The 12800-nt window shown below is 38.2% G+C and overlaps 1 protein-coding gene across 25 annotated transcripts in view; it reads left to right on the top strand.

Annotated features, from left to right (window-relative positions):
- The window catches only part of KCNA4 (potassium voltage-gated channel subfamily A member 4), a 307754-nt gene that overhangs the window by 262644 nt on the left and 32310 nt on the right, over window positions 1–12800 (top strand). For 22 of the 25 annotated variants that reach the window (XR_002440479.1, XR_002440499.1, XR_002440501.1 and 19 more), the window contains 2 exons: window positions 4536–4669; window positions 5782–5894. The gene's annotated coding sequence lies outside the window, so the exon portion shown is untranslated. Of the gene's footprint in view, window positions 1–4535; window positions 4670–5781; window positions 5895–7444; window positions 10378–12800 lie in introns of those variants that run through there. The other 3 variants (XR_002440498.1, XR_002440503.1, XR_002440495.1) reach the window with 2 other exon arrangements.

Genomic DNA, 12800 nt, shown 5'->3' with positions numbered 1-12800 from the left:
CAGAGATCCTTCCTCAGGGACAGTCAGCCCTTAAATGAGGCCTAAGAGGGGTGGAGCCAGGCTCCACCCCTTCTGGTTGCACAGGTGAATTGCCTTCACCTGTGCTCCCAGGGCTGACTGGGTCTTTCCTCCAGGTGCTCAATCAGTGGTTCAGGCCATGACTCAGCAGTTCCCATACAAACCTATTCTCAGACTTTATCAAAACAGAAAGCAAATGCATATTTTTCACTGTTCTCGGGGCTGTGTTTAGCCAACGTATAAAAATACATAAATTTATTTGCCAACTTGAGCTTGCCATAATTTAAGTTTCTTTTTGTATTCTGTTACAGTTTGATTCATAGGACGGATAAGTTAGTTTTCACCTCGAAGTTGCATGTTTATCTCATTTAAATGGGTGGTGAAATAAGAAAAAAAAAGGCTAAATTGTTGAGTTATCACAAAACTAATTGGAAACATATCACAAATTATTTTATACTTAGGAGCTTTCTGAGACACTGAAAATTACAAAATTTGTCAGCACCACATGAGTATTGTGGAAATTTCTTCTGTAGTGAATGTGTTATTTTATTAAATTACTTATTAAAATAACGTAAGTACAAGTTTAATAAATAAGAAAACTTACATGTCGGCTTAATAACAAAAAAGTTTGTTTCTCTTTAAGCCTTCAGGAATTAGATTTTGTACGATAAATTTCTGTGCAGCAAGTCGTTTCCTACTTCCGTCTGAACAATTGCATGTAGGGATGTGTTTGTGGAGCAAGTGTTTAGGAGTTTTCACTGCAGGATACTTAGGAAAAAAAAAAAAGGCTGGTGAAATCCCCAGAATACTAATAATTTTCTATATAATTACTTGTTGAGGTTCTTGAGGGACTGATGGGCTGGAGAAGGGCAGCTGGGTTTGCTTTGGAAAGTGAAAAAATAAGAGCTGTGAATTATAGGCATTTTTCATAGGTATTTGACAGCTTTCACTGAAGAATTTCACAAGCAAACTCTGGAAACAAAGCCTAGATGAAATTCAGTATGATGTAGATAATTTGTTCGATCACAGAGTGGGAACAGAAGACTCCCAAAGGATTCTGGGAGATGCTGTTTAGCTCTGTTCAATACTGACATAATGTTGTACCATGAGGAATATATCCCAGAGTGAAACTGTAAGAAAGCCTGTTGGAGAACCATGCAAATAAGAACTACTGTGAGCATTTAAATTAAACAATTCACTGCCTGAGGATCCATCCCAGTTTTCCAAGGTGCGAGTCTCACAAAGGATTAGGTGTCAGGAAACAACCGCCTTATGAACTCGTGGTGTTCTGTGTCCTTGTAACTGATTAGTGCCTTCCCTTCATTGCTCAAGATTTCTCTTCAAAACTGTTGATCTTCCATTTTTCCTTTTCCTATGGGGAGAACAGAAGTCAGAAAGCATTGTTATACAAATGTCTTCACCCCTTATTTGAAGAGAAAAACTTGCTACATAGCATGGGGTAAGGATAGGGGAAGAAAGATGGATAGAGGCAAGGGCTCTCAAGAATGGAATGCAAAAGGAGAAAGCTTTCTGCAAAGCCTTTTAGAAATTCTACAAGAAAAATGAAAAAAAAAAAAACTCAGTAGAAATTTGCAACAATAAACATGAACAAGTACAGGCATGGTTATGAATATGTTGTACTGGGTCTATCTGGAATGGAGTCAGTTTTCTCCATAGCAGCCCATTTTTTCCCTACTCTGCTCCACTACTAGTGAGTAGGCTGGGGACAGGCAAGAGATTGGGAGGGGACACAGCCGGGACAGCTGACCCAAACCGGCCAAAGGAATATTCCAATGCCATATGGCAGTGTGTGCAGCAATGAAAGTTCAGGGGAAGGAAGTGTTTGTCTTCCCAAGTAGCAGCAGTGTCTGCTGAAACCCTGCTTTCCAGGAACTGGTTAAACATCTGCCTGCCAATAAGAGGTAGCGAATAAATTCCTTTTTAAGCTTTGCTTGTGTGCACAGCTTGTATTTCACCTATTAAACTGTTGTTATATCTATCCCTGAGTTTTCTTGCCTTCCTTCTATTTTCTCCACATCCTGTAGGAGAGAGGAGTGAGTAAGCAACTGTGTGGGTGTTTGGCTGGGGTCAACCCACCCCTTATATATAAATATTTCACATCTTATATCCTAGATTTTGATGCTAATGAGATTGCTGTATATGATAATATAAAAATCACATTATATTTACAAAAATATTTTAGAGGCACATCTTGCTCTCAAGATGTACTGTTAGATACTACTGATCTTTTCAAATATGAATTAAAAATAGGAAGATGCAAACATAGTTCTGTGAAGTCTTAATGTTCCACTTTCAAATTTTTGCTTGAATTACAAAGCTCTGAAATCCTATGGTGTAGCATTCCATAATTATATTCACAATCATAATTTAGATAATCACTAAATTAAAAGTTCAAAGCCTTTTTTTTTTTTTAAGAAGAAAAAGATTCCATAGTTCATTAAAAATGGTAATAAAAGTTATTGTTCTATTTTGTTTACTGTAAGGAAGTTAGAATGTCTAGGGATTAATGCTGAAATGCTCTAGGGTATCAAGTAGTTTTAAGACAAAGTATTCACAAGTCTCTGGGTCTCAGTTTTCAAAATGTCAATAACTTTTTAGGTGTTATGTTGTATTTAAGACACATTTGAATTTTAGAAATGATAAATGTGCAATTAGTACTCAGAATCACTTGCCAGTACTGGGACAAAGGAGAAGCAATGGACTGGTTTTTCTTAATTTTTTTAGTATCTACGTTAAGGCATTCTTCAAATATCAGTAAAGTCATCCAAAGACCACGCTCTTCATAGTTGATCATTTATTTCTGACCTAATTAAGGTGGCAGGTGCAAGCATTAACCTCATCTATATTTCATAGAGGTACACTGACTATTTGTCGTTAGTGTAGGAGTTGAGATAAAAAAGATGTTCAGCGAATAAAGTGTATAGAAAATAAAGGTTAAGCCCTACTACCAGGATGGGAGAAAAAACAAAGTGAAGTAAAAGATCAAAAAGTTAATAGGCTGTTCAAGCTGAGATCATTCTTATCCAACCCTTCTCCATTTGAGGTGTAAAGAAAACAAGTTTGTTTATAAATGCCAACAGTTCATTTTATCATCAAGGAATGTTTATTTTCTGTGAGCTACTGTCTACTAGTAACTCCATAATTGATCATAACCACCACATTTATTTTTCCGTACAACTTAGCTGTCAGAAAACTTTGACATTAGTCGTAAATTAATCTGAAAAAAAAGCATCAAAAATGTCTGTCTTTTCATTTTGAAAGTAGTAATTCACATTTGTGTGATTTATGTTACTGCTGTGAACAGCGCTGCAATTAACAGTCTGTAATACTTTCCGTGATAGATCTGTTTTTCAGAGGCTCATCATTCAGGTGTAAATAGTTACTCCGCATTCAAATGATGGTGTGAGAGAAAGGCGTCATGATGTTAAACCAAATTTGGAAGTATCTCCGTTCTTAACAAAACTTTAGCCTGCCTGCTGTTACTTCACATGACTCTAATGGATAGATAGTTTTTAAAAAGTATTTCACGATATGACCAATTAAAGGGATGCATCAGAGAACTTTTTTTTTTTATTTTACCATGAGGAAACATTACAGTACAAGCTATACATCAGCTCAATTAAGCACACGTAACCCTGAAGCTCCTATGTTAATCCCTGTGGTGATAAAACGGTAATTGTTCTGAGAAACTAGAAGCAAAACATTGACTCAAGCCAGGACACGTCGTTCCATTTGATCACAATTGTTGTCATGTAACTAATTCTTTTGTCCACCAGCTCAATGTACTGTTTCTTTTTCCCTGGGAATTTCTCACAAACTCTTTTATGTTAATGTTTTCGTGTTGACCTGTCGCTATCTAATCTGCATTCCCAATCAAACTGAAATAACTCCCTTGATTTACCTGATGATTTTTTTGAGCTCTCAATTTTTTACAGTATTTTAAATGTTACAGCTAGTTCAGCGTTAATCATTAATTCGGTGTATCTTCTAAAGCTCAGATTTTACACTCTGCTTCTTTGTATTTCCTAAGTACAGACTTCTGCTCCAAGCAGGCATACTTAACTCATACTTTGTGAGGACTTCACTTTGCCATGGGCTTACAGTCTTCAGAAATGTTACTCTGGAGGTAGATTTCCGAGAATTTTTTTTTCCTTAAGATTAAATAATCCTAATGAGATGAAGATTGTATTTAATTACAACCAGTTTGTTTGTTTCTATTTGTAATGTATTAGATAATAACCTTCAACATGTGTAAAATGCTGTATTCATATTTCTCTGGAAACTGCCTTCTGTAGCCCATCGTGCCATTCCGACGTGTTAAGAACTTATGTCTTTCTCTCTATCCAAGAGGTAATTGTACACAATATTAAGGATAGGAAATTAAGACAGAAGATATTCCTTTCTAAAACTTGAATGTATAGGATGTTTTACTTTGAGAATCTTATATTTCATCAGTTGATATGTAATTATGTTGCTTTGCCTCTCTTCCTTCTCAGACTGTACTGTAAAAGTGAAAATGTTAATACGAGTCACATCTCAATCACTGAAAAGAATCGGTGCGCTTCTCCTGACATTCACTGCAAGATAAACACCTAAAAGCAAGATGATGAAAACACTTCCTTTGTTTCAGGTACGCTATCCCATTAAATGATTGCCAAAAACGTAGACAAATGAAGGATTACTGTCTATATGTGTAGATGCTGTTTCCAAACTCATCCTGGGATAAATGAATTTGCCAGCAGTATGAAAGAAAAAAGTCACTTGAGACAGAAGTACCCAAGTGAAACTGCCCTAAGGGTCTAGGCTGCCATCAGTAAATATTTTACACTATGTGATTATAATTAATACAACAATTTCTATGTGCCTGAGGTGAGACTTGGTGCCTGTTCAGACCTGAAAGATTTGAGGAGACAGTGCAGTAAACGGGCTGGAGAACAGCTAGGAGTTGTACTTGACCACTGAGGCAACGAGGGAAGCCTATGATGCCAAACTGTAACGGGGTTAAACAGTGACTCACGATGGATGGAGGCTTAAGGCACTGGGATTTTAAGTACCTAAGAAGACCTATCTCCTCCTTTTTATGGTTTATAAGTGTAAAAGCCATTAACCACAAACCATTCATAACAATGCCTGGCAAAAGAAGGGAGTGAGAGTAATGTTTTGCTGTACAAACACTAAGTATTTTAACTAAGCAGAGTTATACTTACAGCTTGATCAAAGGCTGAATGTGATTAGAGAAATTAATAGCCCAGGAGATGCAAATACTAAAAAAAAAAAGAAGAAAGAAATCTAAAAGATCTGTCAGTTGACTGAAAAGCATCTGTAACGGGCTGCAAAATAAATTGAATGGTTATAACGTCTGCTCTTATGATAAACTGTTATCACTCACAGGAGTAACAAACACGGTGGTAACAGTAGGGCTCTGCAACAAGTCAGCCATGAAAAAAGAAAAATGTTTGTACTTTTTGGATGGTTGTGATCCTTAACCTCATGAAATACTACAAATTGTAGGTACGATTGCAGACAGCCATTGAACACGGTCTTAAATTGGCTTTTGTCTGCAAGTGGGGACACAAGTCAGTTGTATTCAGCGAGGAAGAGTTGTTTTATTGTGAAGAAATTGCGAAGGGAGAACTCAAGTAGGGTAACTCTTGCCAAAGTTAACGTACAGTTTCTGCATACCCTCACAGGTATAACCAGTTAAAATATTTTAAGCGGTTTCATTAGAATTATCATTTACAGGCACAGGAGCAGTTCTCATTTGAAGGATGAGTGGGAGATGTCTTAAGGACAAATTGATGAAATGACCATAAAAAAATTGGTGAGACCAATGACTTACACATCAGACTGATGAGGTAATCAAATATGAAACTGCTTCTTCTGTTTTTGTGCTCATTTTTCTTTGAGGCTGCTTAAAGGAGTAGGTATTAGCATAATAGTGAAATGATTATGCTGACTTTTAACAAGGATTTGAGGAACTGAAGGAGCTTGAAAAGCTACAGATTTATACAGTGTGAAAAGATATGAAGCTGTAATAAAAAAAATGGAATTAATTAGTAAACACTTAAATAACAGTGACTCAGTATGGAAAAATGTAACACAACTTCCGTAGAAGGAAATCTTACCTTTAAAATTTATTAGAAATTTTTGAAGAAGTCAATGAGCATGTGAATACGGATAAATAGTTAACACTATTCTTAGATACCTCATGGATGCTTGATAAAGGAGGAAATTCAGAGCAGATCTCAGAATTTTCCTTTTGATTTAAGAAGTTTGCAAAGGATTGTGCTAACTAAGATGTTCTAGCTTGGATGGCTTCTTCACTGAGAAACAATATAAAAGCCAAAACACACAGAACAGCAGCCACAGGCAAAACTTAACTCATACCACGTTGGATATTCTGATCAGAAAGACACGTTTGGCTGTGTGCCTGATTTTGAACTAGCGCTGTCCATATGAATCTAATTCTTTTGGAGCGTGAGCTTTAAGATTTCATTAACAGTGTTACAAATGAACTCAGAGCCTTGTGAGAGTCAGTGTAAGCACAGAGAGAGCAGATAGAACAGAGTAGCCTTGTACACCCTCTAGTGGTATGTACAGATTTTAAGGCTTTGGTCAAATCTCTAGGTTTTAAGCAGTTTTTCTATGTATCTGTGCGTATATTGTTTATATTCAAATACACCCCAGTGGAATTTGGTTCATGTTTTGTTGACAGTCCTTACATCTTGACTTCTAGTAGTAACAACAACAATAACCAACAATAACCAATAAATGGCAAATTTTCAAAAGTTATTTGTTGGCTACAGTCACATAAGTCTGATTTCAGAAGACCTGGTATGACATGTTTTCTTAGAATTAACCTTATCATTCAGGCAGAGACTTCAAAAAAATCGTGGGTAAAAATGGCTTCTTCATCAGTCTTTTCAGTTTTACCCTCATGTGTGTACAGCTCAGTATAGTTCTTAATTGTTTGTAACGCAAGCACCCGTGATTCTCATCTGTCACACCAGGAAACGTATTAATCAATGAGACTCAAGTTGGTAGGGATTAAGAGGGTGTTAAGTACAGGATTCTGGAGCAATTGAGAGTGGAGAATGGATGTGTATTTCATTAACAGCCATGCTTCCGTATCTTAGCAACTCTTAATGTATTTGCAAGAATCTACTACAGCCTCAGGATCTGTTTGTCTAGCTAAGGTTTCAGAGGATTAGTTTTACCGCAGAAAGTTTCGGACCTGAGAACACCTACCTATCTTTGAAACATCCCTAAAGCATGCACTAGGAATAGCAATGTCTAATTTTATGCTTTTTGAACAGTTAAGCTATCAAATCTACCTGCCTTTATCACAATACTCATCCCACTGTGAGTTTGGTGAATGTTATTTAACCCAGCTTTCGGTCTAAAGTCTGCCCCGTAGGATGCCCTAGATACAACACCATAAATGGCTGGAGGAGAAGCGAAACGTTCTACCTGGAGCTCGGAGTCTTGTGGAAGCGATCACATGGCAAGCTTTTAAACTCTGTGGCTCAGAGTTAAGGCATGTATAGATCGTAAAGTATTAACTCCCTGCTTACCAGAAAGCGTGGAAAAATTTCCTGCTGAATGTCTTAGTTGTAAGCCACAGAAAAGGTGCAGCCTCAGCCCGATTTGAACTGTAGCTAGAGCTTCAGCTGAACTGCTTTTGTAGTTCCCACAGCTGCAGTGAATCCTCTTGCTTGTTCCTGCTTTTCAGCCAGGTCTGCTCATTAACTAGAACTGGCCAGACAGCTCTGAGCAATGCTATGTGAAATACAGGCCCAGATCTAGGAGGGTCAAGGGACAGGAATGGAAACTTAGCTGGTTTATTACGGGGAAAAAGGGAAAATACATTATTAGCTTTGATTAGCTGGTATCAGAATTTTGTCCTGCCGTTGTTGCGTGTTGTGGTCTGATTTTGAAATGAATGAATGCTTTTAGTGACTCTTAATAGCATCATTACAATCTAAGCTAGATTTCTGAGTAGAATGAGAGATAAGATACTCAAGCCAAGCCTCTTTGATCTCTTGCAGACTATTTGCTATTTCATGGAAAGTTCTTAATGTAGAAAAAGGGTCTGTATAGTTACTTTTTCTTTGTTATGTGTCTGATCTAGTTACCAGTTATCTGAGGAATACTGAGCATTTGGTGCTTCTCTGTGTGTTTGTAGAGTTGTTTTGAGGTTGTAGCACTTTTTCCCAGGTCTTAGCGACGTACCTGTTCAAAAGTGTGTAAGAGATCAGATATTATAGTGTTTTTTGTGATGAAATTGCTGAATAGCTAACAACCTATCTGGTCATACGTTCTTGAAAGTAACTTCAAAGAATGAATCTCACTGAAACTGCAAAATAATTTTCTGTAGTCTTTCAACGTAGAAATATAGTTATCAATTTAAACTTTTTTTAGAAACATGGGATAAAAGTCTGTTGGTGTGAGAATGCAGTATATATTCACCTACAGCTTGAGCTCCTTCTGCTGCAAGTTGGAGGAGCTTCTTAAGTTTCTGTATTATAGAAATTATACAAGGAATGGTAAGGTAACAACATATTTTAGACTCCCTCCAGCATCACTGTAGTTTGAACAAGTTTTATCAAGATAGTTTCTGCTGGAGAATGTGAGCGTGCTGATGAAATATACTAATACAGAATTCATCTGAAAGGAATGGATGAAATAAATGCTGTTCTCTTTATCTCCATTTCTTTTTATTGTGTTGTACATATGCTTGATCCATCAGCTGGGAGGAGCCCTCAATTTTCTGTCAACCTTGAGCCATTGGTCTTGGTGATGGGTATGTTGTGAAACAATATAATGTATTGGAGATAGATGATTTGTCACTCTATTTGATGTAACTGTTACTTTAAAGTCAGACTCCTCATGTTGTCTACATCTCTCCTTATTACTTCTTTCCTGTTATGCTTTTGCAATAAGCTGGTCATTCTGGTTTGGTATTAATCTATGTAGGTCACTTTGAAAATAATACCTCCTATTTATTCTCATGGAAACTGCAACAGATCACAGACTCGCAAGGGTTGGAAGGGGCCTCTAGAGATCATTGAGTCCAACCCACCTGCTGAAGCACATTCCCTACGGTAGATTGCAGAGGTAGGAGCCTAGACAGGTTTTGAATATCTCCAAAGAAGGAGACTCCACAACATCTCTGGGCAGCCTCTTCCATTGTTCTGTCATCTTCACTATAAAGAAGTTCTTCCGTATATTTGTGCGGAACTTCATGCGTTCCAGTTTTTGGCCATTCCTCCATGTCCTATCACGACACACCACTGAAAGGAGTCTGGCCTCATCCAACTGGCTCCTGCACTTGAGGTGTTTATAAACACTGATCAGATCCCCTCTCAGTCTTCTCTAAGCTGAACAGTCCCAGGTCTCACAGCCTTTCCTTGTGTGGGAGATGCTCCAGGCCCTTTATCGTCTTTGTCACCCTCTGCTGGACTCTTTCCAGGAGATCATTGTCTTTTCTGAACTGGGGAGCCCAGAACTTGGCGCAGTATTCTGGATGTGGCCTCGTAAGGGCAGAGTTCATGGGGGAGGATCACCTCCCTTGAGCTGCTGGCCGCTCTCTTTTAAATGCACCCCAGGATGCCATTGGCCTTCTAGGCCACAAGGGCACGCTGCTGGTGCATGCGGTTGGTGCGGAACTTCGTATGCTCAAGTTTATGGCCATTTCTCCTTGTCCTGTCCCCACAGACCACTGAAAAGAGGTTGGCTGTCTCCCTTTGACTCCCACACTTAAGATATTTATAGATATAGATAAGATATTTATAAACATTAATAAGATCACCTCTCAGTCTTCTTTTCTCAAGGCTGAACAGACCCAGGTCGCTCAGCCTTTCATGCCTTGGTGAAGTCAAGGTACACAATATCTACAACATCTATTGTTCTCCTTCCGTCTACTTAGCTAGTGACAATATTATAGAAGGCTACCAGGTCGGTGGAGTGTGATTTCCCCTTGGTGAATCCACGCTGACTGCTCCTGATAATCTTCTCTTCCAATTGCTTGGAGATGGCATCCAGAACAAGCTGTTCCATCACCTTTGCAGGGGTGGAGGTGAGGCCATCTGGCCAAAAGAACACAATAACACTGTTGGATAGAGAAATTCTTAGCTACAAAATACAGTTCTTCAACATAGTCGCTATCATTAGCTATGCATTTTTGCCAGCGATGAACAAAAACCTGCGTGCTGCGCTGATAAATATCTGCATGGCCATCCAGAACGTGGCTTGCCTTTCACACTGCTGTTGCAACTGCTGAAATGCACCATGCACCCCTCGCTGTGCTCACATCCACTGTTTGGTCTCCGTAAATGTTCAGTAAGCATCAGTGAATCAATGGGTGCCATTTGTTCCACATGGAGGAATTCAGTGACACACCTCTGCTTCATCCACACTTCCATGTCAAAAGCCGTTTTGTCAGTCTGTCCCTCTGCTGCCATCTGTCAGATGACAACAAAATGTAATGGAATATTGGCGGGAAAGTTCAACCCCGACTGCCATACCACCACCCTCTGCCTCTGGTGTCGTAGGCCAACATAATAAAATAGGAGGCATTACTTTCAGAGCAGCCCTTGTACAAAATTTCTTCTTCGGTAAACTAGATCATCAAGCTTGTATCTAAAGGCAAATCAGAGGACAATGCTGCTACTCCTAATGAACAGGAAAAGTAACCTGATCTTAATCTGAAAAAATTATATTTAATTGAAAGCGTTATTAACAAGTACACCTGAAATAAATTAATCTTTGACATCTACCTCTAACTCATAAAATACCAGGCTGTGATGTGACAAGTTGTGAAGTACCTAACTAACTGTGTTAGAAAGTTGCCGTAGGAACAGATTTAATTTTAATACTGGAGGGAAATAACACACAGAAGATGACTGAAAAGTTAGTTCCATATAAAAATATTTGGAAAGCTTAATAATGAAACTGTTGTACAGACTAATCAAGACTTTAGAATCTATATTTGCTAACAAAGTGGTTATTAAAAGGTGTTTTGAAACAAAAAAACTACTGTAGGCATTGCATCTAAATGAGGAGGGAAATCTTTCAGTCATATCGATGAACTCTGATTTCTCAAAAAACACCTGTGTGGCACTAAGCCTGTTATCATGTTACGGGCAGAGCATGCATATTAGTTAGTAAGCTGGTTACAATAGATATTATTTTGTTTATACAGTGATATTGTATCATAGAGGCTCAGGACTCCTGCTGTTTAGATGAAGTGAGAGCTTATTTTCTGCAATAGCTAAGATTCTTGAATAAGAATCATATTTCATGGCTTTTGAGGCATTTTCCTTGGTAAGCTGCCATGATGGGGGAATCAATGTATTATTTATATTCTACTAATTGTTAGATCCTGATGTACTCAGCTCAGTATGAGTAGCAACTTACTCAGTGGGACCCTTCTGGAGTACAGTGCTACTCATTGTGAAGGCAGATGCCACTAATTGGTTCCATGTGACCAAGCCTGAGAAACAGCTTATAATGGCTATGCAGATACATCCATGAAGCTGGCAAACTCAGCCTTAACTTTGACATTTTAGTACTTTAGAGAAGATTGAAGTACTATTTTTGATGAGCTATATTTAATAGACTGATTTCAAACCTCTCTGCTTGCCATTTTTGTACAGCGACCAAACATGAAAACTGCTACTATTTTGAGATAATTCCTAGAATTTAGGGATGTTCTTTCTTGAGTACGGGGCCTGGAATATTTAGCAGTACCAACGCTCATGTTATTTTAAAAAATGTACAAGTCTTAAATATATTTTAAATAGCACTAGTCCATTCAAATGTAGACAATTTGACCTTTCAACTTCCTCCTTTTTCTCACTGATATGGCTCAGAACTTGTGCTTGTGGGTGGTCATTCTTATCCTCTTCATCCTTTATTCTCTGGACATCTTGTAACAGCTCTGCAGTTTTTGATGCTGAAAGTGGTAAATATAGTCTGGCAATGTCCAGGGAAGAGGGTAACCCTATAGTTAGCAGGCACGACAAGTAGAAAGTAGCTGATTAAACCGCATGACAGATTTCTCAAGTCCTGTGCGTGAGCTGAAAAATGGGCAATATTAGCAGTCACGAATACACGGTGTGTTTATACTGCTACTTTTTAACCTTTTGTTTCTTAACTCTTAATATCTAGTCCCTCTGATCTTCAGCCCAGGGTGACTTCTCTGGACATTCAGTCAAGAGTGTAAGAGAGAAGGTGAAGCCCTGTGTTGAAGCTAGGATATTTGCCACTTGTACTAATCAGAATGCTGCCCACATGCAGCGTAGCTTTAGTGTCCCTCCACTGAGTACTGAGCACTGCCCCCATTTTGTCATTTGGCATCAGAAATAGACACACACAAAAAAATATATATAAATATAATTCTTGCTGTTCCTTCAGTTTCAATTATCATGAGCTAGTGCTGATATAGGCAGCAAGGAAAATGTTTTAAAATAAAGGTGAGACTTTCAAGACAAGAATCCTTCACTAATTTTTTTTATTATTATTTCTGCCCACACGATGGCAGTATACGTTAATCCAAACGGAGAAAATTAAAAACAAATTGCAGCTTTTCAACAAAGTTCTATCACTGCCCCCCAAGCCAAGAATCTGTGAGAAATTTCTAAAAGGCGTTATGAACACATATGGAAGGATAACTTCCCCTTACTGTAAAAGCCCCCCAAGTCTTATAAGGCAGTGAAGAATTGCTTCATGCAAGAACCACACGTAACTATGAATGTGTA

The sequence above is a fragment of the Numida meleagris genome, chromosome 6, assembly GCF_002078875.1.
Source record: "Numida meleagris isolate 19003 breed g44 Domestic line chromosome 6, NumMel1.0, whole genome shotgun sequence".
In the NCBI taxonomy this organism is placed as follows: domain Eukaryota; kingdom Metazoa; phylum Chordata; class Aves; order Galliformes; family Numididae; genus Numida; species Numida meleagris.
Note: the sequence above shows the minus strand (reverse complement) of the source record. Positions and strands in the feature narration are given on the sequence as shown.